This window comes from Ornithodoros turicata, unplaced genomic scaffold, assembly GCF_037126465.1.
Source record: "Ornithodoros turicata isolate Travis unplaced genomic scaffold, ASM3712646v1 ctg00000895.1, whole genome shotgun sequence".
NCBI classification, from domain to species: domain Eukaryota; kingdom Metazoa; phylum Arthropoda; class Arachnida; order Ixodida; family Argasidae; genus Ornithodoros; species Ornithodoros turicata.
This window is the reverse complement of record NW_026999412.1, coordinates 537879-562779: the sequence shown is the minus strand read 5'-3', so window position 1 is coordinate 562779 and position 24901 is coordinate 537879. Positions and strand designations below refer to the sequence as shown.

At 47.4% G+C, this 24901-nt stretch overlaps 1 long non-coding RNA gene across 1 annotated transcript; it reads right to left on the bottom strand.

Annotated features, from left to right (window-relative positions):
* Positions 1 to 10513: 10513 nt before the first annotated feature.
* On the bottom strand, positions 10514 to 11300 carry LOC135375557 (uncharacterized). Its single transcript, XR_010417278.1, has 2 exons — positions 11154 to 11300; positions 10514 to 10674 (listed from the first exon to the last, which is right to left on the bottom strand). It is a non-coding gene; the product is annotated as an uncharacterized LOC135375557 (long non-coding RNA).
* Between the last annotated feature and the right edge of the window lie 13601 nt (positions 11301 to 24901).

Here is a 24901-nt window from a genome sequence, read left to right as displayed (position 1 = left end):
GTATGAGTGAGCAAAAATGTAAGAGTGAAAGGAGGATGAGTGAGAGAGAGTGGCTGGTTTGGCCTTCAGATGACGCACCCTGGAAGTCACTGAGAAGGCGTGTTAGCTTAGCTCAAGTGGTAGAGACCTGGACCGGCAATCCAGAAGATGTGGGTTCGAGTCCTACAGCTCGCTAACCTTTTCAGTGACTTTCATCTTTCATCGTTAATTTCTTAGGCAAATTGAGGCTTCGTACGTATTTGTCCCTTCTATGTTGTTCCAGCCTCAGAACATCAGTTCCTTCATATTGAACAGTTTCTGCCTGCGTCGATCCCGTCATATGAATGCGTGTATGAGTGAGCAAAAATGTAAGAGTGAAATGAGGATGAGTGAGAGAGAGTGGCTGGTTTGTCCCTTCAGATGACGCACCCTTGGAAGTCACTGAGAAGGCGTGTTAGCTTCGCTCAATTGGTAGAGCCCTGGACCGGCAATCCAGAAGATGTGGGTTCGAGTGCTACAGTTGGCCAACCTTTTCAGTGACTTTCTTTTTTCATCGTTAATTTCTTAGGCAAATTGAGGCTTTGTACGTATTTGTCCCTTCTATGTTATTCCAGTCTCAGAACATCAGTTCCTTCATGTTCAATGGAACCCGGCTGTCCGGCATGTTCAAGCACAGATACATGAAGCCACGAAAAACCGAGCTGGAAACCACTGACAAGTACGAAGGCGCGTACACGTCACAGTGTACGTTCGGGTGCATCTACGTCATAAAGCTTTGATGCGACAATGTGTCTTTCGGAATGAATTATCTGTCTTTTTTTTTTCTTTCGTGGTACCGTTCCGAACTGGGAGAATGAAGGTGCATTTTGGGGAGAGTTGGATGTGGGCTTTCAGAATATCACAACCGTTTTTAAGATATCGGCGTAGATTACCTTTAACGGTGACAGATGTATATGCTTTTCGGTCTCTCGAATCAATCATGCACGCATTGCACGCATTGGGGAATTGTGCTCAAGATTGTGAACATGGTCATAATCGTGGACTCTAGTCGAGGTTTTCTGCAGATTCCTGTGGGGGACGTCCAAAAGACGACATTCACTTGTCACAGGGGCTTGTTGGAATTTAGGAGGCACCATTTTGGATTATCCAACTCGGCCGCTAGTTTTCAGAAACTAATGGACGTCGTGCGGGGAGACGCCAAGTTCAATTACGCTATGGCTTGCATGGACGATACTCTTAAATTCTGAACACCGTTTTCGGTGCAAATGCGTTGTAATTTGGGTGCCCTTACGAAAATAAACGTCTCCTTTCAACTGACCGTCAATTGACTAAAGTCAACGTATGCCAGTAAAATGCCAATTTACATTTAATCTACGAGACATTGATTCTTATCTCATTCTTATTGATAATTGGTCGGTGTCTTTATATTGACTGTCGATTGACTAGTTTCGCTCGAGATTACGCACCGTATTCACTCTTATGTGTCTTTTTATGGACTTGTGATCGGCTATTTTCAATTATTCGGTTTGCCAATTCGGAACGATGCGCAGCTACCCAGGGCCGACGAGCCGCAACACGTGTCCTCTGGTGCTGCCGCATCGTTCCATGAGTATCTGTTTCTCTGCGTGCAGCCATAGAAGCCATGTTAATCTGTAACTTTGACTTTCAAACACGTCTAGTATCATTTATTTGTTTCTTTAATGGCTTTTTTTCCTGCATTACAATTCACTGGCTTGCACTGTGGCATTGAGGAGTGCTCAGTCACCCTCCCAGGTGTATATCGCTCGCTGAGTGACCCCTGGTTTGCCAATTCGGAACGATGCGCAGCTGCCCAGGGCCGACGAGCCGCAAACACGGCGAAACACGTGTCCTCTGGTGCTGCCGCATCGTTCCATGAGTATCTGTTTCTCTGCGTGCAGCCATAGAAGCCATGTTAATCTGTAACTTTGACTTTCAAACACGTCTAGTATCATTTATTTGTTTCTTTAATGGCTTTTTTTCCTGCATTACAATTCAGTGGCTTGCACTGTGGCATTGAGGAGTGCTCAGTCACCCTCCCAGGTGTATATCGCTCGCTGAGTGACCCCTGGTTTGCCAATTCGGAACGATGCGCAGCTACCCAGGGCCGACGAGCCGCAAACACGGCGAAACACGTGTCCTCTGGTGCTGCCGCATCGTTCCATGAGTATCTGTTTCTCTGTGTGCAGCCATAGAAGCCATGTTAATCTGTAACTTTGACTTTCAAACACGTCTAACACGTCAAACACGTTCAAAAGAACGAACTAGTCATATTCAATCATTTTTGCCAACGCGCACACATACGGCAGGTTATCAAGTGCGAATTCTATTAGAACTACTGGAAATGAATATATATATATTTTTTAGGTTGAAAACAACTGAATGGACTGGTTGCATTCATTTATGGAACATGCATAGAGTATGTCCATTACTAGTCGACGAAACATCAAGCATACAATGATGCGTGCACTCCTTTGAGTGCTATTTAAGCACAAACTTCGACAGCAGTGCGCAACCGGTCGAGGTGGCGGTTGAACCCTATCGAGCGACATTGCGGTGTCGATGGGGTTCTTGGTCTAAAAACTAGGACTAAACTGGTTCTATCAGGACGCGGTTTGTTGTGACGGACTCCCCAACCCTTCGCCTTCACGTGCACGCTCACGGCTCGCAGGAAATCCTAAAAGTAGTCGAGATACTTGGAAATTCCAGGCCTCCGTCTGCACTTCCGATGGGATCACTCTGGTTTACACTTCGCAAAATAAACTTCGAGAATAAACTCCTCGAAAAAATCACGAAAAAATCCACGGTGTAAAGATAAAGCCGTAAAAATCAACTTTTGCGATACAAACGCTTCAGATTCAAACTTTCAAAATAAATCGTCTCTGATTGGTCGACAGGCACGACAGCCTCAGAGCAGCGAAGGCTTTTGGCTCCCGCGTCTCAAAATAGTTCCCCGCAGGGTGAGGCTTTTTGCGGTGGGTTGGGAACGAGAGTACCGAGTCTGGACGAATCGTTTACTGTATTCTCCGCCGGCTATCAGGATTCTGTTGACACTGTAGTGAATGATTTGTTCTGCTGCACGCCTGTCATATTTGAGTATGTCGAACTCTGAATTCGTGTCGTGTCACCAAATGAGTTCCCGGTGTTGGTTCCAGCTATGATGGACAACTGCTATATTATGAACATTGTCGCGAACATCGCCATTCTCCTGCAGCTGCCTTGGTTGTGAAGTCGTAGAGTTGAAAAGTGGCGATCGACAAAAAAGCCTGATTCCGATACCGTGTGGATGTGTTGTGTTTGTCCGTCTGTATGTGTTTGTGTGTGTTCCAGCCTCAAAACCGTAGAATCGTGAAATCGGAACCTGCCTGTGGTTTTCCTTGTGAGCCTACGTTCTGATAAACGCAGGAAACAGGTACTGGACAGACTCTCGAAATGCATTTCTGCAAGTAAGCTGCATATGAATGTGAAGAAATTGTTTGTTTGTTTGCAAGAAAAAAACTATTTTCTCTCGGTTGAATAACTTGAGTCAGCAGAGGTGCCCTAATTTTTTGTAACCAGCATACGGTAGTCCCAAAGTGTAACGAAATAAGACTCTAATTTCAGGAACATCCACATTGATTCGCACACCTTCCTAGATAACGATAACAAAAGCTGCAAAAGATGTATCTAGACATAATACTTCAAGCACTTTGTTTTCACTGGTCTTTGAATACTATGGAAACTAAGAATGCCATTTTCTTAAATACCGTGAAATTTTGTCACTGAAATGTTTGCATCTTTTTTATTCACGTAGATATACAGTGCAAATTCTGGTTATCAAATGTCGGAACTGAAGAAAACCAAGCGCAATAAGTAACTGAAATCAGAAGTGCGAGAAATGAATGGCACCCTCTGTTGTATTTGTTTGCCTTCCTTTCTCTCCTTTGATCTTCACATTCAGAAATCCCGAAGTACGTTTATTAGCAGTTCACTCATCATGCCAAGCACCCACGCTAAGAAGAGGTCTAAAATTTACGGTACCAGCTACTTCATTGTATGGAACCCTTGCACCTATTTTTACAGCTTATAAATATTGTGGTGAAATATGAAATCGCTGTAAAACTTGCATCCTGCGCGACATTACATTAAATGTGCTGCTTGCAGTTCTGCAGCGTTGTTTCTTCCTCACGTTCAAGTGAAAATGCAAAAAGAACGCTCCGAGACTTACTCTCAGACAACCATTATTTCGGGGCCATGTCCTCGCACTAAATGGTCACGAGCATACTTTTTTAAACTATAGCGGCACATAGGGAAACCGACGTTGCATTTGCACCGACCTTCTATTTCCAATAATTAAACGTGACCTAATTAGTAAATCCACTTCGGATGTAGAACATGTTGTCATCCATTATAACTGCAAAAATATGATTTCTCTGAGAATAAAAAAATCAGTCCATGGACACGCTATATGCACCGCACCTACTAGAAATTAACCAGTGCTTGCTGAAAACATACTGGTATTTGTGTCTTATGCGATGTATGGCCCACGTTTTCTTTTTGACCAACTGTGCCAGTGTGAGAGCTCCTACGCCAGACTAGCTAATTCCTCCTCTTTGTCCTCCTTGCGGTCACATATATGTTACGCTACAAGGAAGCTAGCTGGTACCACAGTACCAAACAGGTGAATTAACATGAACACAATGACATAGCAGAGTGAATAACAACCACCATTATTGACTTAGTTTGCTTGGTTGATGGCAACTGAAGGTGGCATATTCCTTTCATCGTATTTTTTTATTGGTTTGTTCCAACTAAAAACAGGAGCCATACACTGAGCAGCAGGGCATAATAAAACCCTCCATAAGCATCACTTTGCCTCTTTGGCTATGGCAAGCGTGGCTTTGCCTCAGCAAGCATGAGTTTGACATAATTGCTTTGTGCCGTGATAAAGGGTACTATGACTGTGTTCGCAGTACCATTTAAAATGTTGGCACCTATAGGGCTAGATTGCAGCCCCCTATTATGTGCAGATATTCTGATGCCTGCAGAGCTGTAAGCTGTTCTTCCGGGTGAAAGAAAACTTGAAGACTGCATACGTTGTGGCTCACTGCCAAAGAGATACGGTTGGAGAAGAAATTACTGGATATAAAGCACAGAGAGGCATGCTCCACCCAGGCCACAAGGAGGTACAATTAATTTGAGCCACCTTCTGTTAATGCAGCAAAAACACATATTTCCACTGAAAGAAAGACTGTGGGCTTTTTTTCTGTTGTGGTTGAAGGACACACGAGATCAGAATAAATTGTTTCCAAAAGCTGTTACGTCGCATTCTGACATGATCTGAGCCAATATGGTCAGCTGATGCCATAAGATCTACAGAAAACACATGCCAGCAGATTCTGAACATGCTATAGGAGAGGATATGCCCTTGAAATGATGAGATTTGTTCACTTTCCAGATGACTTCAGGTATGTGAAAACAATCATAAATGTTAACAAAGCTGTTATGAAGCAGCGACTGCAATTAATCTGTAGAACTGGGCAGAACAGTTGAATGCAGAATTTGTTCAAAGTGTGCTATAGCGTCATACAGATGGGATATGAATGAGCTGACGAAACATTTTTCTTGCGTAAGAACAAATACACCTGTAGGTTCTCAAAATGGAAAAGCAGAGCTTCGATTTTCGCAGGAGAGAGGCATCTTTTATTTATTTTTTTTCCTTCCTAGGTGGCCTCAACTGACGAACAAGCTGCAGCACATTATGGTGACATTTTTTTTATTTTTTTAAGAAAAATAAACCTGTAGATTTTCAGTATGTTGCAGGAGGGGACTAGTTATACAAATAAGGGAAGATATCTTTTAGACGACCTATATGTGAATATACTATCTGAAAAAAAGTAGATTTTTGCAAGTGCTTGATATTCTCAAACACATGGTTAAACAATGAATATAGATCAGCTTGGTATTTTTATGCGAAGCTAATCACAAGCAATCAGTTACAAGCATAAATAATCTGGGGCTCCTTCAAGAATGCTAATTTGTCAGAAATGTATTGTAAGCTTGACCCCAAATGTGCTCCGTTCTTGAGTTCTCACCACATCACCAGATTTATTCTCGTTCTACATACCCTTTGGGATGGCAGACCCGTGCTTCCCCTCTAACACCAGGCAAGAAAAGCGCACAAATGATGTATATGTAGATGTCAGAAGGAGGCTCGTAAGCGACAACTTCATATTTCGGCACAGTTTAATGCGCCCCATTGTTCAAGAAAACAAAATGGTGATTTACATTCGATATACGCATTGTCTAAAAAATGCACACAATTTTTTTCAGTGATATTTAGGAGAGTCAAGCTACATCTCTGGCTGGTTTTGGCTCGAATAGCCCAGGTTGGCAGTTACACAAGCTGATGTATGTCAGCATTGAAAATATAAAGGAAAAAAGGCAATTTAAAATGCCTCACTCAATTTACTACTTTTCATAGCTTACACCTTGACATGTGTTTTTTATCCTAAAATGGTTTCATTGCCAAAATCAACGAGAATGACCGCCATCACATTAACAAGTTTCAACTGTATACCAAGTAATAACAAACATGTGCTTACTTTTTCTACAATCAAGATGTGAATTACATCGTTGAGTTGCAGGCTTCAGTGAAAAATCACTCCTTGTGATGTCAGTGCTGAGTGAGTACGGCACTGCTAGTGACGCAACATGTGATTCCAGTGTCTTTCACCCCACCCCACGTTATTTCGTGAGCAATTAGCATCATAATCAATCAGCTTGCATGATGCACTTATGAAGGGTAATTTCATGTGTGCCGATAATCATACTGCAGTGCTAATTCACAATGTAGTTTGTGACTTTGGAGCACACTCATATTCAGTATGCCATGTGAACTAGATGAGCATTTTCTGCCATAAACATTAGATGAGCGAAGACACCAAAAAATGTAAGCACTGTTTACGTGCATTTGACAACCTGCATTTTTATTACTGAGAGGCTCTCTTCGTAGCTAGAGGGAAAGGGTGCTGGCAATGTAGCACATGTTCATAAGATGTAGAACCAGAGACACAGAAAAAAATTGACAGCATATCATGATCTCAATCATGCCATTGTGTCCGTGTTTCTGTCTCCTGTTCTGCATTTGTTAATCTTTTTGTGTAGTTGCTGGATTTTAGCCCAACAGCAAGGGTCAGCAATTAGAGAACATCCAGAACATGCATACATTTCCTCATTCTCCGCATTCCTCATTCAAGTAATGTTGAAGAAGTAACCATGCGAAGGAACAATACATCAGTGAAGCTGGCTTCAGTACACTACAACATGTCACATGTAACAATATACAGTATGCCTCAGTGTTTCCCAAACCGTGTGTCAGGACCCCCATTGAGGCCGCGATAGCACAAAAGGGGGCCCAAGAGAAAGCAGATGAAGTGAGCGCAATATGCCACAAAACCAAGGAAACTATCTCTCTACGACTGCATTATATTGAAGTTGTTTTACAAAAATGCAAGTTCAGTTCAACGCACAATCAATCGGGAAACAAGCTAACTCGCAGCAATGCTTTCAATCAAGTGTGTCGCAGTATTCCTCACTGTATCATGACGAGACCGTGGGCCTACATCAGACGCTACTTGCACGCACTAGTATAACATTCATATTTATTTATTTATTTATTTCGAGAACCCCAATGGTCCGGAGGACATTACATGGGGGGGGGGGGACTGGAGCGTAAGATACATTTACAGCAACTTGATAGAAACAAACAACCAAGCAAAAAAGAACAACACAATTAGCAATAAGTAAACAGGAAAATAAAGAAACGACGAGAGTACAAACTTATATGAAAACAAGTATTAAAGCGTGAAACAGGGAGTTCGTTCACATAAGTACAGATAATTAACAAATATGATAAGGGGGAGGTGAAAAATTTCAGAGCAACTGGCATACAAGCGTGGTGGTCTTGTGAATGGAGTGAACGGGAGAGGGTGTTACAAAATACTGTATGCTCGATAATAGTTGTGAGAGGTGATGGGAGGTTGTTCCATTCGATGTCAGTTGAACAAAAGAATGATCTGGATAATGCATTGGTATTACAATTAAAGCGTGCGACTTTATTAGTGTGGTCGATGCGAGGAAAAATGACACTCGGGCAGGTGATGGGCGATTGGTGCGGTGGCAAGATGAGAAAGAACCAATGGAAGAGAGCTAACTTGGCAAGACGGCGACGATGTTCGAGTGAGTCGAGATTAAGATTTGATTTTAATGCGGTTACAGAGGTATTGAATTAGTAGTCGTTGGAAATGAAACGGGCAGCCCGATTCTGGATGGCTTCTGTGGCGTCGCAGAGATACTTTTGGGGAGGGTCCCAAATAGGTGATGCATATTCCAGCTTGCTTTGTACAAGAGCCGTGAAGGTTAGGAGCTTAACATGGAGGCCACCAACCTGAGGGTGTGTCTAACAAAGCCTAGGCAGCGAGAAGCGTTAGTTATTATGTGGTTGATGTGCTCGTTCCAAGTTAGGTTGGAGGAAAGGTGGATTCCAAGATATTTGTAAGAATCTGCTCAGGTTAATGTGATATCACTTAGAATATAGGGGAAGGGAGGAAGAATGGAGACGTACCCATCTTCGAGAAAACGAGAAAATGCGACACTTTGCAATGCTCAGAGGCATTTGCCACTCATTGCACCAACGCCGGATTAGTTAAATGTCGCTTTGTAAGGTTACTTGGTCAGAAGGAGAGAGGATTTGCCTGTACACTACACAGTCATCAGCAAAGATATGCCTGAAGGAAGGTCATTCATATAGATATGGAAAAGGAGAGGGCCGAGGACTGAACCCTGAGGGATACCAGAAAGCACAGGTACATCTGGGGATAGGTGGTTGAACTATCCAACGTACGACATACGGGTCGAGGTTAAGCAGAGAGGGTTTGTATAGAAGCTTAGAGTGCGGCACCATATCGAAGGCCTTGCGAAAGTCTAAGAAAGCGGCGTCAGTCTGATGATTATTGTCCGCGTGAAGAAAGATGTCGTGAACAAAACTGGCTACTTGAGTTTCACACGGAAAGAGCTTTCGAAACCCGTGCTGCAAGGGATAGAAGAAGCATTTTTCTTCAAGGTACTTAACTACGTTGGAGTATGCGTTCGAGAATTTTACCTTCTATAGAAGTGAGTGAAATGGGGCGGTGGTTATTAACGATGTGGCAGCTGCCTGATTTGTGAATAGGGACAATCTTTGCCGTCTTCCAGTCCTGCGGTAAAGCAGAATCTTGGAGTGACTCAGTAAATATGCAACATAGAATCTTGCTGGAAATAGATCTCATGTTGTATAGAACCTTCGGGTTAATAGAGTCCTGACCAGCACTTGACCACAGCTTAAGTGACCCAATGATTTTACAAATGCCATGTGTGCTGATATTAATGGGGACCATAGGTGAGGAGGCGATTACTGATAATGGAGTTTGGGTGTACCCGTTATCGGTGTTGAAAACGGATGAAAACAAGGAAGCGAAAGCGTTGGCGCAGTCGTTGTCAGCGGGTGTCAGTTAGACTGATAAGGTGGGATTTTGGCGCAGATAAAATTTTCCAAAATTGTTTTGGTTTATTTGTCAAGAGAGACGGGAGGTCGATGGTAAAGAGCTTATGTGTCACTTCCTTGATCGAGCGCCTGTATTCCCGTTCACAGTAGTGAAATTTAGCCCGTGATACATCGTCGCCAAGACGCTTTGCCTTCCTGAATAAACGCGTTTTCTTGGTTAGCAAGGCTTTAAGACTTTTCGTGAACCAAGGATTGTGATCATAAGATTTCACTCTTATCTTTGGAACATTGTACTCGGTAAGGTAGTTTATGTGGTCACGAAAGAGGGACCAGTTATCCTCAATGGAGTGAGGCGCGGTGCCATGAAAGGAATTTTCATACAGAGCTTCAAGACCCTCGTTGATGGCTTGGAAGTTAGCTCGAGCGTAGTCGTATACGGTTTTATCGTTGAATTTATGAACATTTGGACGACTTGAAGAGATATCGAAGAAAATGGCCTTGTGGTCACTGAGACCATCAGTGACATGCAAAGAAGTGATGTGCTCAGGATGGGAGGTTAAAACCAAGTCAAGGGTTGACTGCGTGGCATGAGTTATTCGGGTAGGATGTGGAACGACATGCGATAGATTAAATGTAAGGCATAAATCCGCAAACAGTGTCTCTTCTGAACTCCGGGAAAGATTGCAGTGGAGCAAGTCCCAATTTATTGACCGTATATGTATCAGCGTATATTGAAGGTATATATTACTGTATATGTATCAGGGAGTAGTAATGTATCAGCTCAACTAGCCGGCAAGTCACATCTTTGTCTGGACGCCATTAATGAGTAATTAGAGCTAATTGGGACCCCCCACATTAATCAGGACCCACCAGGGAGTCATTACACTAATTGGGGATCATCTAAGACACGTCCAGACAAAGATGTGACTTGCCGGCTAGTTGAGCTGATAAAAAATAAAAAAATAGGTAGAAAATAAAATGAAAAGATAGAAATAGAGTGGAGAGAAACAATTTATTCGAAAATCAACGATGCCGCGGCGAAGAAACGGCTCCGGGGTGACCAGTGCTTGTTGACGTCGGGTAGTTGCAGAGATCGACGACAGGTGGCCACTTAGTTGCAAGGCATCACACCAGATGGCGCCACCATCATAGCTCTAGAGGAGAGAGACAGAGAACAAGATACTAGCGGCAGGTAAAAATGACAGCACTGCTAAACAAGTCTAGGCATGCGAGAGAAAAGGTCTAACCGCTACTGCTAAACAGAAAACAGTACACATCGGGGGAAAAAGGCTTACGGGGGGGACAATCGCTTAGGCCTAACCACAACACTACGCAGCTAACACAAGGCGGGAACCACACATCGCTAAACATGCGAGAAAAGGCTTAACACGAGCGCGGTCACCGCTAAACACGGCAAACATACGAGGAAAGAGGCTTACGGGGGGCGATCGCTTAGGCCTATCCTCAACACTACGCAGCTAACACAAGGCTGGAACCACACATCGCTAAACATGCGTCAACAGGCTTGGACACCGCAAAACAAGTCTAAACATGCGAGAAAAGGCTTAGCACGAGCGCGGTCACCGCTAAACACGGCAAACATACTAGAAAAGGAGCGCGTCAAATCACTCACCTTTTCCCCCGCGGCAACTTCCAGGCAGAAACTGAGCGAGCGCGGAGAACATACGTCTGCTCTCTACGAGGGGCAGCCAGAAAGTGAGCGAGCGCGCGGAGCGCACGTCCGTCTTCCGCGACGGTCCGAGAGAAACTGAGAGAGGCGACGCGCAGCGGCCGCTATGGATGCGCGCGCGCCCTCTGCTCTACCCGTCCGCGCATGCGCGCGCGCGCGCTCCTAGCGCCCCCTGCGCCGGCCGCGGGTGTTTTCGGTTTCGGCTCTCTGCTGCGCGCGCGCTCCTAGCGGCGACGGGTGGCTTTTCAGTTTCGCTTTCATTCTCCGTTCTTTGCGCGCGGGCGCGCGTTTATCTCTATAAAGGCAGGGCGCACCGCGCTCGCGTCATCACTACGTGAAGATGTTCAGCTACCACTCTTTACAAAATTGTTCCCGTACCCACGCTTCTTGGGAAGAAGTGGAGAAAGAATGTTTCAACGGCGAAAGTCCCCGCAACGAGCTCGTCATCACTGCTTTTCGCTACGTGATAGACATGGTAGGCTTTGGCAATATAGGAGAGATCTCGCCGGGGCCGCTGCAGGAGATGGTGCGTCGAATTTACGCCCGTTACAAGAACGTCTGCATAACGGTTCCTGACGGACCCCTGGGACTGATGAGCGCATTTGTGAGCTTGGCCAACGCAGAATTCAACTACATCGCTGCAGACATCGTGGACCTTCTCGCTCGTGCCATCGCTCATATTAAGCACGCCCTGCGGAAGCAGCGACATTTGCAAGCAGTCTACATCGTCAACTTTGTCACTGATTTATTGAAATACCGCTTGGTTATTGACATGCAACGCATTAAACAGTCCGAATAACTTTGACGAGACTCTGTGTGCTCTTTCACTGAAACATCTTTATTGAATACATACAAAGGACTTGGTCGATAGATGCCTGCACCCTCCCTCCCTTGTCTGATCTCACGAACAGAACGAGATGATCAGACGTGCCAGAAAAGGGGAATCTTCATCGCAGCGCCGTCATTGCGCGGGTTACTGCGCCAGCACGATGACGGAATGGTCATTCTTTTCGTACACCCATTCCGCTACCACACTGCCACGATGACCCGTGCTTCTCCTGTCTGAGAGAGAGAGAGAGAGAGAAGCATGTCTCGACTAGAACTTTTATTCTCGATTACATGCGCGTGCAGCTCTTTGTTCCGCGGTTACTCGATGCCTGACGACGTCGACGCTCTCGGGCTCTCTTCCGGGTTTTCCGTTGCTGCACAAAGAGAGAGAGCACTATCGTAATCCTATACGCGTCAAAACACTAGGAAAGCTTACCGTATTCGCACCTTCCATAAGGGAAGGAGTGTACGGCATCCACGAGATAGCGCTTGTCGTCGTAGGGGACCAAGCTCTTCTTGAGTCTCGAAATGGTGTACATCGTTTGCTTTATACTCTGGATGGTGCACTGCTTCTGAGAGACCGCCTTTTCATTGAACAGAGAATCTCGGTACACTTCGTGCAATAAATGTTTCCTCACCACGTCTTTCTTAACTCCTTTCGCTCTCGCGATCTGTTTGTGTGTCCCAGCCAAGAGGATGCTGTACATTTTCGCTCGGATGGCTACGACTTCCTGAATAACTCCACCTCCCGTCTCGTCTTTGAAGTACCCCATCTGATTCGCGTGCTCGTCGTTGAAAAGTGGGTGGTCCGGCGGATAGGAAGACAGATCTAACTCACTCTCAATCTTCATCAGCTGCACTTCCAGGCTTTCACACGTGAGAGAAAAAATTATGCTGTCCGTGTCGCTATAGATCAATTGCACTGGACATGTCAAGCGAGAAAAGAGCGATTCGTAGATGAAGCTGTACATTCGGACTTTGGATATTTCAAGAATGGCAAAGCCCACGTAAAGGGGGTGCGTGCATTTGATGCGGCGTTGCTTCATCTCGTATAAGATGCACTTATCACTCAGAATGTGAAAATGCTGACTGTCGACGGAGGTAGCTTTTCGGAGCGCGCTTTCTTTGTCGTAGGCTATAGCGTACCTTTTCATGCGTCTCACATTTTGTATCGACTTACCGAACGTGCTGTTCGACATGGTTTTGTACAGAAGTCGCTCGAATTTCGTGGTCGCGGCATTCCTCAACGCGACGTTTCTCTGCACGAAGGTTCGCAAAAAGTTGTCTTGGTGGAACGAGAGGATGTTGTGAACACGTTTTATTTTCATGCCCAACCTCACGTACAGAGCGAGCAATGCATAATGAACGACATAGCGTTCTTTGTCGTGGCACGTCAGCAAGAGTTTCTTGGTGGGAGGGGCGTTCAGCGACAACGCATCTTTCAGGTGGCGTTGGTAGGGGGACAGTTCGTTCTCGTCCACGCACCTGTGTTCTGGTGCCAGTGGAAAATCCCTGGTGAGCGCGTGCAGTTCTTCTGGATATGACAAGTCTACCACGTACACGTAACCCACTTCCGAATCGTGAGGAATGTTGAGAAAATCGATCTCGCTCCACCTCGAAGGATCCACCCACTCAAAACCTCCTGTTGGGAGATGGAAAGTCATCGCGTACGGGTACAAACTGTTCACGTCGAGGTACTGGATAAAAGTCTTTTCTTGGTGGGGATCGTAATCGTCACACCCCTCGTGATTAGCCCTACAGTATCTGTGGAAGCTGTTACAAATGCCTCCCCTGATCCCCTTCTCGATCGTTTCGTACATCTCGCGATCGCTCATGAGCTCGAGTTTGACATTGGTGAGCTTCAGAGCGCTACTCCACGCGTAACTGGCGAGGGACATGGCACGTAAGATATCCATCCCATCCGTCTCTAGCGCGATCTTCCTGAAATACAGTACGACGTCGCAGAGCTGACAAGCGTCCAGCGTGACGTAGAGACGCGTGTAATCTCCTAGGTTCTTACATTCGAACAATTCGAAAATCTCGAGGGCGTACTGATAGTCCTCGTCCGTGATCTCTTGGTCGTTCAGGTCGCTTTTGAAAGCTTCCTTTGGCGGTAGTGCGGGCAAATTGTACGCTTCGAAACTGTCGACGAAGGTGTACGGGTAAATTCCCTTCCTGAGGAGGCGTCGGAAACGGTCACCAAACATTTGACGGGTACAATGAAACGCGCTTTCACCACCGCTGGCGAGCAGGGTTTCCACCAGGTTCGACAAGGAGAGGTTGAAAAACTGCGTGGTATCGCGGAAATAGAGATCTCCAATATTGAACCCTCTTATCTTTTCCGAGCTCGAAGCTAAGATCCACGGTTCGCCCAGATTTAGAACGTGCATGTCGCGGAGAAGGGAGCTCAAATCGTACTGCAGGTTGTGCACGCACACGACGAGTTCTTTGGTATTACGACACGTAAGGTTACACGTATCACACAGCGTCGCGACAAAATTCGAGGAACCGGGATCTACGAAACGGGTGTGGTCGTGATGCGACACCTTCCGCGTATGTCGGTTAAATTCGATTCCACAAAATTCGCAGTGCGTAGCGCTCGCGTGCCGAAAGTGGTCTTCCATACTCATGACCAACGGTGAGGGAAGACGGTTCAGCCTATCGATTTGATCACTAAATCGCTTGAGCGAGAGCAAGCATTTCTCTGCCGCGTTGGGTCCCAAATAGCCATCTACGTTCATTATTTTCCCATCACAACTTCTCACTAGCACAATGCCATACGAGCTCATCCTGTGCACACTCGAGGCGTCCTTCACGAGCGCGTCCTTTTCCAGTATGCTTTCCGTGTCCAACACCGCAAAATAGGGGTAGGGATGCATGTACTGTATCTTGGTGAAGGAGACGCTCTCCCCCGCTTTTGGCATTTCGAGAATTACTTCGTTTACGTCTCGACACAAACGTTCGTGCTGCTCCAACGCCCCTCTTGTCCTATAACCGCTCGTGCATTTCTCACAATAAAAATAGTCTCCTCGTCCCATGAAAGTGCTAAATTTTCTGATTCCATAGAAATGATCCCTAACCTCGAGCAGGTGGACTTTATCCTGATAGAGCGTGCAGGGAATCCGCCCGGTAGATATCGAACTCGTCTGCTCGTCGAACACGTAGATGTAGACGGATATTTTGTTTTTTCTCTCCCACAGGGCAATGTCTTCGTAAGTGACTGGGAAGCAGGGTGGCCAGTACGTTACGCGCGTCTCCGGATTCGAAGGATTCATGTATTTGTGGTATCTGACATAATCGTTTGGTTTGTTTCTCAACGGATGCAAGAGTGCCAGCACGCTATACTTGAAACACTCGTTTTCGTGATTCGGTGGAAGTTTGACGTTTGTGAGAGTCTTTGTTTTTTTCTTCAACATTTCGGGAAGCTCGATCGTGCATCCAATCCGCTTCGGTTTTAAGCGCGTTAGTTTTAAGTCGACACATTGGACGTCGTTCGAGGTGAAACCAGACCCTTCTCTCGCATAGTTTTCAACGCGTTGCGAGGACTCTGCGATGGCAGCATTTATCGCGCCTTCGATTTCTTGGCGGTTATGAACGACTCTCATGTGAAGGTTCACGTGAAGGAGATGAGAAGTCAACCCGTCGGCTCCGTCCTTAACCATGAGCGCCTTCGAGCACAGACAAAATTTGAAAGGCATGGGATAAGCTTCGAGGACGCGCGTGATTACTGGAGCTATGCTCGGTAGATAGAGTCGCAAATCGTCGACGTTGTCGTCGTGCGGGGAACAGAGAAGCGTGTACCTAGTAGCCGTTCCGTCAAATGCCTCATCTGTGACAAAGAAAGGAAGGAATCGTCTCTCCGTGACGGAGGGATGATTCTCTACGACGTGTTCTCTCAATTCAACGATTCTACGACCCTGGACAGGCTCAGCTTCGTTTCGAAATTCTGGGCTTGCATCTGGTGATTCATCTCTAACCCTACCAGACAGAGGAATGAAATCTGCATACGACTGATCCCCTTCCCACATGAGCAATTCGTCTGCATTGTCATGTCCATCTAGGGGTTCGTCGTCGTCCGTTTCAGGTATTACGAAAGGCGGACTACTGACTCTGTCGTCGTCGTCATCTGAAAGGACGACTGGGCTATTACCGAGATTCTCTATTCTAGCTTCGTGCTCTCTTTCTACGGCCACGAGCATGGCATCGAAGGGGTCGTACTGACATACAAGACAGCGCGGCACTGCGGTCAAACAAAATCAGTACGAGATTCCCCCTCACGAAACAATGCTCACTTTTCCCTTCAGTTGAGGAACGCTTGAGATTGATGATGATGAGAGAGGATGGGATGAGTTCCTGTATTCAGTGTCATGCGGTGACAGCGGCTATTGGTTCCTGAAAAAACAATGTCATGCATAGAATACACTCTCACAGCAGAGACGGTCAACTTACATTTTGGTTCACGAAACGACTCACGTCGTGGATGGATGCCCCTCGTGGGCTTTCGATCAATCGTCGTAGAACCAGCGCACCTTTTATAGTCGCTACACCGCTCTCCTCCTCCTCGCATTGCGACGGTGTCGTCTGTACTTTGACCACCCCGCCTTCCGTCTTTCGCGCCTTTTTGCGATGTCGCATATGACAATGATGTCATCGGCGTTGAATAAAACATTACACTAATTTCTAGCTAACACTCTGGGTCTTCTTGTCGCCATGTACAAGTCGTCCCAGAGTGGGATTCGAACCCAGGATCCTTCTACACTGGGCGCGACACACTAACCACCAATCTAATTCGTACTGCGTGACGTTTTTCGTATTGCGGGGTTCGTGTCTACACACGTCACAACATGTTCAAACACGTCCAAACATGTTCAGACATGTTCAGTGACGTCACAACATGTTCAAACACGTCCAAACATGTTCAGACACGTTCAATGACGTCATAAGAGGAAGAGAGAGGAACGAGTGTGTCCAGGGGCGACTTCGACGCCTGTGTCTAAACACGTCCAAACACGTCCAAACATGTTCAGACACGTTCAATGACGTCATAGAGAGGAAAAGAGAGGAACGAGTGTGTCCAGGGACGACTTCGCCGCCCGTGTCCAAACATGTTCAAACACGTCTTAACATGTTTAAACACGTTCAATGACGTCATAGAGAGTGAGAGGCAAAGCTTTACTATAAATGTCGAAGCGAACGTTCGATCGTCATTCCATCATGATCAGCTTGGTAGATCCTCGTAAGTAATACCCATGACGTCATCTTCATCGTCGAAATGTTTGAAGAGTTTCGTTTCCAGTGTACAACACTTTTGCTGCGCGTGAAGTCGGTTTTTTCCCGCCTCACATATTTCGGGAGATTGGCAGGGCCCGCTTCTTCTGCACCAATTGCGGTGGATTGTGGTCCAAAGGTACGCTTCCTCGTTATTTTTTTTAATACGTTCTATAATCGTTCACATTTTTTTCAGAGCAAAAGCATTGGACGGACCGATTGATTCGCCCGTTTCTCGGCTGTCGGACGGTACCGTTCGACGTACGTTGCGAAGGACTTCGACTATTGAAGGAAGATGGAGAAGATGGACCATCAGTGTCACTCTGTGACTGAAGAAGATTGTACGTGTGTGTTTGAGTTAAAAAAACACGCGTTTCTCACACTCCTTTCGTTGCAGATTACGAATGGCTACTGACGGGAGATCTACCCCTGGTCCTAACCTTCAAGCCTCCTCCAAAGACCTTCTTTTTGCGAATCGGCGATCAACTGACTACCTGTCGCTGCGGTGGACTCTGGTCGAGAAACCCCAGCCATTGGTTAGACTCGAGCCTTCGTCCGTATTTGGGCTGCCTTCCCGGCTACGAAACCAAAGCTGGAGCCTAATTCGTGTGTAACGAGAAATAAAAAAAAGGTTGTCTACTCTCATTCCGTCTCAGTCATGATGACGCCCGAGCAGAGGTTTGCCACCTTTGTGCAAACGCGAATGTATCGGGACTTGCTGCGATTACGCGATTATATTCACGGCGATAGCTGCGAGGGAGACTTTCGCTCGATTCTCAAGGCGATACCCTTACGTCTGTTCACCGTCAGTGGGAAGATTGCAAAGAAAATGAAGCGTTTCGTAGATTACAAGCTCGAGCTGTTGGAAAAGTATAGACGAGGAGAGACAGTCGACCCGTGTCTCATCAACGCGGGTTTCAACCGGCCTATCGTCCGTCGCTACTGGCTTCTCCACACATCCCTCGACGTCACGGTGCAGACCGGCGACGACGGCGGTGAGCGTCGGGTCAGCACGTTGGAAGATCGTCTCGCAAGGGTCTTGTGTATGTCGTGAAAAAAATAAATAGGCTATTTTTTACGAAACGAGTTCGCTCACGAGGAGACGTTTTATTGTTTCGTCATTCTCTTCGAGGTTACAGGAAAACATGGATACACAACTTTTCAAGCTGTAGCGTTTCGACATGCGCGTGGCTACGTAGATACAAAAAAGCCCGCAGTAAGGCGAAAAAGGTGATTGAATACACTTGTCGTTATACTCGTCCACTACAGGTAAAGTCTTTCGAAGGTTTGCTTCGATGGGGGGAAGTCCGTAGCTGTCGAAAAACACGGTAGACCCGTCGTAGTTTTTCAGGTAGAGCACCCAGTGCTGCCCGCGCCTTCTTCGCTCTTCCGTATTGATGATTAAATAACCGGGCTTGCGTAAAACGAAGGCTTCGTCGGAAGCGCAAATGCCTCTCAGCATGGAGGAAGCGAGGGGGTTCAGGGACACGAGTTCCAAGATGTCGCTCTCGTACATCTTTTCTTATGGGAAGGTGACCGTACGGTCCTTGTCGACGTACATGAGCTTGGGACACTCGGAAATCAAGAGGACGGTGACCGCGTGTGGAAGGGCTTTAGCGAAGCGTAATTGCAGGCGAACGTTTCCTTTTCGCCACTCGTTCAAATGCGAAGGAGAAGAACACTTGTCCACGTCCAAGTTAAAGTAGAGGAGGAACCCGTTCGTTTTAAATCGCTCGTAGCTATACTTGAAATGTTTCTCTCCCAGTTCTTGCAAGAAGTTAAAGTAGGGAATTTTGACGAGGTCGTTCTGAAAGTCGTACTCGGCTCGCACTTGCTGGCCGTCCACGGAGAGCATCGAATGAGACAGGTCGTAATGACGGAATTTGTAGGGGTTCGATTGGATGTCGCCGAGAAAGTCGGACGTGGCGAGCAGGGCGACGCATAATTTGGAAGGTACCCTTTCGGGGTAAACGTTTTCAAAGTGAGCGTCCAAGCTCCCGGCACTCAAGCTCCGCACCTTGGTTTCCAATCCGCGTAACACGTAGATGGCCGGCGTGGTCTGAAGCCGCCGCTCGTATTCCAAAAACAGGGAAGGTGCCAGCGTCACCTTTTTCAAGTGTAACGTCATTTCTTTAATGTCCACCTCGTAATTGTACGTTTTCTTGTCTTTGGGGACCGATACGAGTTTAAATTCGTCGTTGTTTAACAGGAAAACGACGCGAATTTCGACGGCAGGTACCATCAGGCGCGGCTGTTGAAACAGGTCGGTATTGATCTGACCGACCAGGTTAAAGTATTTGCCACCCTTCGTCGCTTCGTAACGTTGTTTCGGACCGCGAGACGAGACGTCGTAATCGTCCTTTAAATGTTCGTCGTCCTCGACATAAAGTCCAGCCGCGTGCACTGTTTCTTGAGCCGCGGGCGTGGAATGAAGCACGACGTCCAAAATACTCCTGTAGGCGTACAACTCGTTGGAACTGACGAGTTTGTTGTTCGCATAAACGGTGACCGTCTTAAACATGCCGCTCAACAGGTGGTTTATTGGGAAAACGACATCTTTCTCGTCCATTTCTTCCCCGTCGTCGCGAACAATGCGCACGGTCAAAGACACGAAACTGCCGTAGAGATCCAAGTGTGCCCTTTGCAAATTTTGAATACAAAACTCGATCACGGCATTATTTACTCCGTTGACCGGATAAAAAAGTTGGTACGAAGTATCTTCCACGCCGTATTGAATGGAAGGGGGTTCGAATATCATCACGTCACTCGTTAAACAGATCGGCGTCTGTATTTTTCCTTTCGTTGACGTCATGACGGAGCGCGCGCAGCGGATGTGTGACCTTCACGGCGTACCAAAGATATCTGCAGGTGCGTCGTGTGTCGGCGCCTTTTGTTGTCGTTTGCGGCGTTTCTTCCCATTGTTGTTTCCAGAGCCCTCCATGGAATCCAGCACGTCTCTCCCCGTTGCTATGGCCGTCTTTTTTACTGCGCGCGATATTCCTTCGCCATCGGCCAAATTCCGCGCCAAGCGCTTCAACGTTCTCTTGGCGATCGGTTTTATTTGCTGCCAGATGGGAACGATAAACTTGGATATGTTGCTCAACACACCGCCCCCTCGTTGGAAAAGGGGTCCCGTGTACACGGGAATTATTTTGGGGGAATTACGGTACATATTTGAAATGCAACGTTAGATTGGTTCTGCCTTTGGACCGCAACGGCAAACGTCTTCCCGTTTCGTCCGCGAGAACGATCGTCACTGAGGGAATTTCGAATTGAGACAGGTTAAAATACTGGATGTTATCTAACGTGTAGGTGACGACGTGCTTGTCTTTCTCGTAATAAAAGGGTAGTATTTTTAATATCGGTTTTTTCCCGCTCCCCACGTACGTGGGTTCCACGATATCCGTGTACACGATTATGTTGTGAAACGGGAGTTCCAGGAGTACCTCGACAGAGCTCGTAGCATCCTCATCCCCCGTGAACACGGTACGCGATTCGAAGCCCAAAAGCACGGCCAGGTACTCGGAAAGTCTTAGGGTGGAGGTGCCCTCGGAAAGCTGAATTTTACATTTCTGTTCGGTTCCGTCGAAGCTGAAGCGCGCGCGTTCGCCTACGCGCTGATTAATCGCATTTAGAAGTGCTTGCGGCGTCGCATAATAGCCGGGAGGCAGATGTACTTGCAAAGATCGAGGAATTTTCGTCTTGATCGTGAAAGAAAATTGACGCGCTATGGGGAGAGAGACGCGTAGCGTTTCTTCGTGTCCCTCGACGGGTGTGAGATGTAGCAGCTTGGCAAAGGGTTCCGGCACGTGCAACCCTTTCGGCGTTTTCAGAGAGTAGACATTATCCGCGAATTCTAGCGAGGCGTCCAGCTTGTGCGTCTGGAAATACTTGTTGAGTGTGTTCCGTAGGGACGTGGTTTCCGAATTCAGAGTGACGTCGCCGAAAGCGACGGGTGCGGCGTGCTCCAATAAGATGGAGGTGGCTTCGCGTTCGCTCAATTTGGGGGGTTTCACCGCACGACCTGCTTCGCGGGACGCTAGCGAGGCGTCGAGCGCTTGCGCGAGCCGAGGGTCCAATTCCACGGCTTTCACGTCCACGGGTAAGACGAAGTCGTATCGCGATTTATTGTACGCGAAAGAAACGTTGAATTCCGAAAGGGCTTTTCCCAAATCCCTCTCGAGATCCGAGGTGATACGAAAAGTTCTGCCGGCTTCCACCGTGTCCTCGAAAGAAACCTCGATTTTCGCATCTTGCCTTTCGTAGCCGATATTTAAAAAATCGTTACTTATGCTGAGATCCATCAGACCGACTTTATACCGATTCGAGAGCTGAAGCGGACTATCGAAAGCTACCGTGAAGGCGTTGAGTTTATTCGAGGGAAACTTATCCATGCTGGCGTTCGAGAGCAGGTGGACGTAGATGTCTGACATCATTTCCCAATCTTGACCACATCGCTGCTCGGAACCCAACTGTCGTGTTCTTTGTCGTAACCGAACCAGCGAACCAAGGAGAAGCTCTGACCGTTCACCTGCTTCTTTCTCAGCACTTTCGTTACTGGCCAAGGCTGATTGGCGTCTCGGGTTACGACGAGTACCTCCTCCGGGTAGAAAGATCCGTCCACTTCCTTACCCCGGTAATCTTCCAGGTGTACGACGGGAGGAGAGGTGTCTCTCAGGCGGGAGACGGTGAAAATCTGAGGCGACCAACTCCCTTCCGAGCTCTTATGAAAACCTTTTCTGTGAAGTAGGACCCTCACTTTATCCCCCAGTTTGAGCTTCTTTTTCACGGAGGGTACGACGGGCTTCCCATTTATCTTATTGAACAGCTCCAATTCGTTTTTGGGCGTGACTTCGGACGGGCGGATGCCCAAAGTCCTGTGTTTGGTGGTGTTGTAGTCGCGCACGATCTTGGGAAGCGCGGAAACGAAGCGGTATTTTCCCGTTACTCTAAAATAACGGAATATTCTGTCGCGTAAAGTGCGTATGACGCGCTCTGCCTGCGACGCTTTGATTACTGGAGAGAAGGTAGAATACATCTGTACCTTCTTTCGTGAGAGATACTCCTTGACGGTCTTGTTGTAGAATTCCCCGCCTCTGTCGCAAAAGATGCGTGTAGGTACGTTACCTCCCCGAAAAAGTCTTATCATGGCCCTTTTCATTTCGGCGGGGCGCTTCGACTTTAGCGGGAGGGTGCGCAGAAAGCGGGAGAGGGAATCGATTGCTACGAGAATGTAGCGGTAGCCACCGTTGAATCTCTTGTATTTTGAAAAATCGGCGAGGTCCATTTGCCACACGTCGTTGATCTTGAGCGCGATGATGCGTCTCCTATTAAACTTTCTTCTGACCGGATGGTGGAGCGTGTAGGCATCCAGCTTTCTGAGAATGGCGAGAGCCTTCTTTTTGCTCAAGTGATGCGCTTTTCTATAGCGTTCCACACCCCCCAAACCACCCTCTGGTTTCTCATATCCCTCCATAAGTCGTCCACGCAATGGAGGCCTGCTGCTGCTGCTGTTGAGGCTCGCGAGATTTGGGTAGAGAAATCAGACGCAATAGTTTCGAGACTTTTGGGAACCAGGAAGGTTTCTTTCCCGTCTTACGTTGCAACAAATAATTGACGAGTTCGTAAACTGAGGAGTGTCTGATGGGCTTGCCCGACACGGAGACACAACCCTCGCGATCCCAGGAAAGAACCTTCTTTAATTCCGAGACGACCCTTTCCGCTTCCTCTTCATCCACCTCTGGAGAGAGGAGCGAATACTCAAAGTCATTTGTAGCGTCGGACGCCTTGTTTTTATTGTCGTAGGGGTCAAATCCGTACTGCTTGAGTATGCGATACAGTGCTTGCAGTATGAGTTTCACTTTGACGTCGTCACTCTCCTTCGAGGAAAGAATGTTTCCGATGGAGGAGGAGGAGGAGGTGGTCACTTCAATTCTCTTGGCCATTGGCGAAAAGGTTCAACACGGCGGAAAGCAGGAGAGGAACCACCGACGAAAGAACGCCCTGTCCTCGCTGCTGAGACAGATAGCGCTTCAAACGTTGCGGATTCTTGTGAATCTTTTTGTAGGCGAGCCGTCGTAAAAAGCGTTTGTGCTTCTTCAAACGCGCGAACGTATCTGGAGCTAGAGCCACCTTTCCGTTCAATACATTGAGGCAAATTTCGGAGAGGTGTTTCATGTCGGACGAGGACGAACGTCTCAAGACGTCGCGGCGGCGTGGAGGGGGTAGAGTGGAGAGTACTTTGAGTAAAGTGAGGTGAGGGCGGAGATTCATTTCGGAGCGTAGATATATTGACGTTCTCCCGGAAAGATATTGCTACGCAACCTGTGATCCTCGTGCGTATAGTTGTGAAGATCCACGAGTAAATATGCGTGGGGCGACGACATCGCTTGTTTATATGCGTCCAGAAAATACTCCAATCTTTTTCTGCCAAATAGCTGTTGGCCGAAATGTTCCATCTGGTGCACGCTGCGCACGGTGCGCCACAGGACGACGTAACTGGCGTTGTAGGATATTGTTCTAAAATGGCTACTGTCGAAAAAGATGTTTTGAACGAGTAAGAAGATCGACGCGTTGGCGTGGTGAGAACCCCGAATGAAAAGATCGGTCACCTCCTTCAAGGAACCGGCGTCGGTCATGTGATCGTCGACGACGATCAGCGTAGCGCGCGACGTGTCCCACTCTCGCGGTAGCTCCTTGGTAAATTTTACGGAGTCCCCGAATTCGTCCTGCATGCTCGGCGAAGCATATTTCTGCACGTAGAATATTTGTGATGGAGGCTTGTCCACCACGTCGTTCAGGTTCCTCAACACGTTAGCAACGAAAGTAGATTTGCCGCACATGGAGGGACCGCTTAAGATACAGCGAAAGGGATGACGGAAACGAAAAGGTTCGGGGGAAGACATGTTACGTGCGTACACGTTGCACGAAGAGAAAGAAGAGACTGAGACTCGAGGAGAAATGCATCGCTTTTATTTACACATCCTCGTCGTCGTCGTCCTCTACATCGGAACTGCGTTCCCAATACAGATTGTCCAGGCTAAAGTTGGACTTCTTTTTCGCCAGTCTGTCCGCCGCTAAGATGCGGTCGAGCGTCTTCATCTTGTCCTGACACATTTCTTGACGTGCTTGCAACCATTCCAGACGGTGGACTTGAAAGGCTTCCTCCACGATGCCGCGTATAAATTCGCGAAGTTCTTCGTTTTTTGTCTTTTCCTTGCGACGACGAGAAACGCAGGAGAATAAACCACACATGGCGTTTTCCACGTATCGGTCAGAATGATGACGCGAGCGCGGTGCGCCCTGCCTTTATAGAGATAAACGCGCGCGCGCGCAAAGAACGGAGAATGAAAGCGAAACTGAAAAGCCACCCGTCGCCGCTAGGAGCGCGCGCGCAGCAGAGAGCCGAAACCGAAAACACCCGCGGCCGGCGCAGGGGGCGCTAGGAGCGCGCGCGCGCGCATGCGCGGACGGGTGGAGCAGAGGGCGCGCGCGCATCCATAGCGGCCGCTGCGCGTCGCCTCTCTCAGTTTCTCTCGGACCGTCGCGGAAGACGGACGTGCGCTCCGCGCGCTCGCTCACTTTCTGGCTGCCCC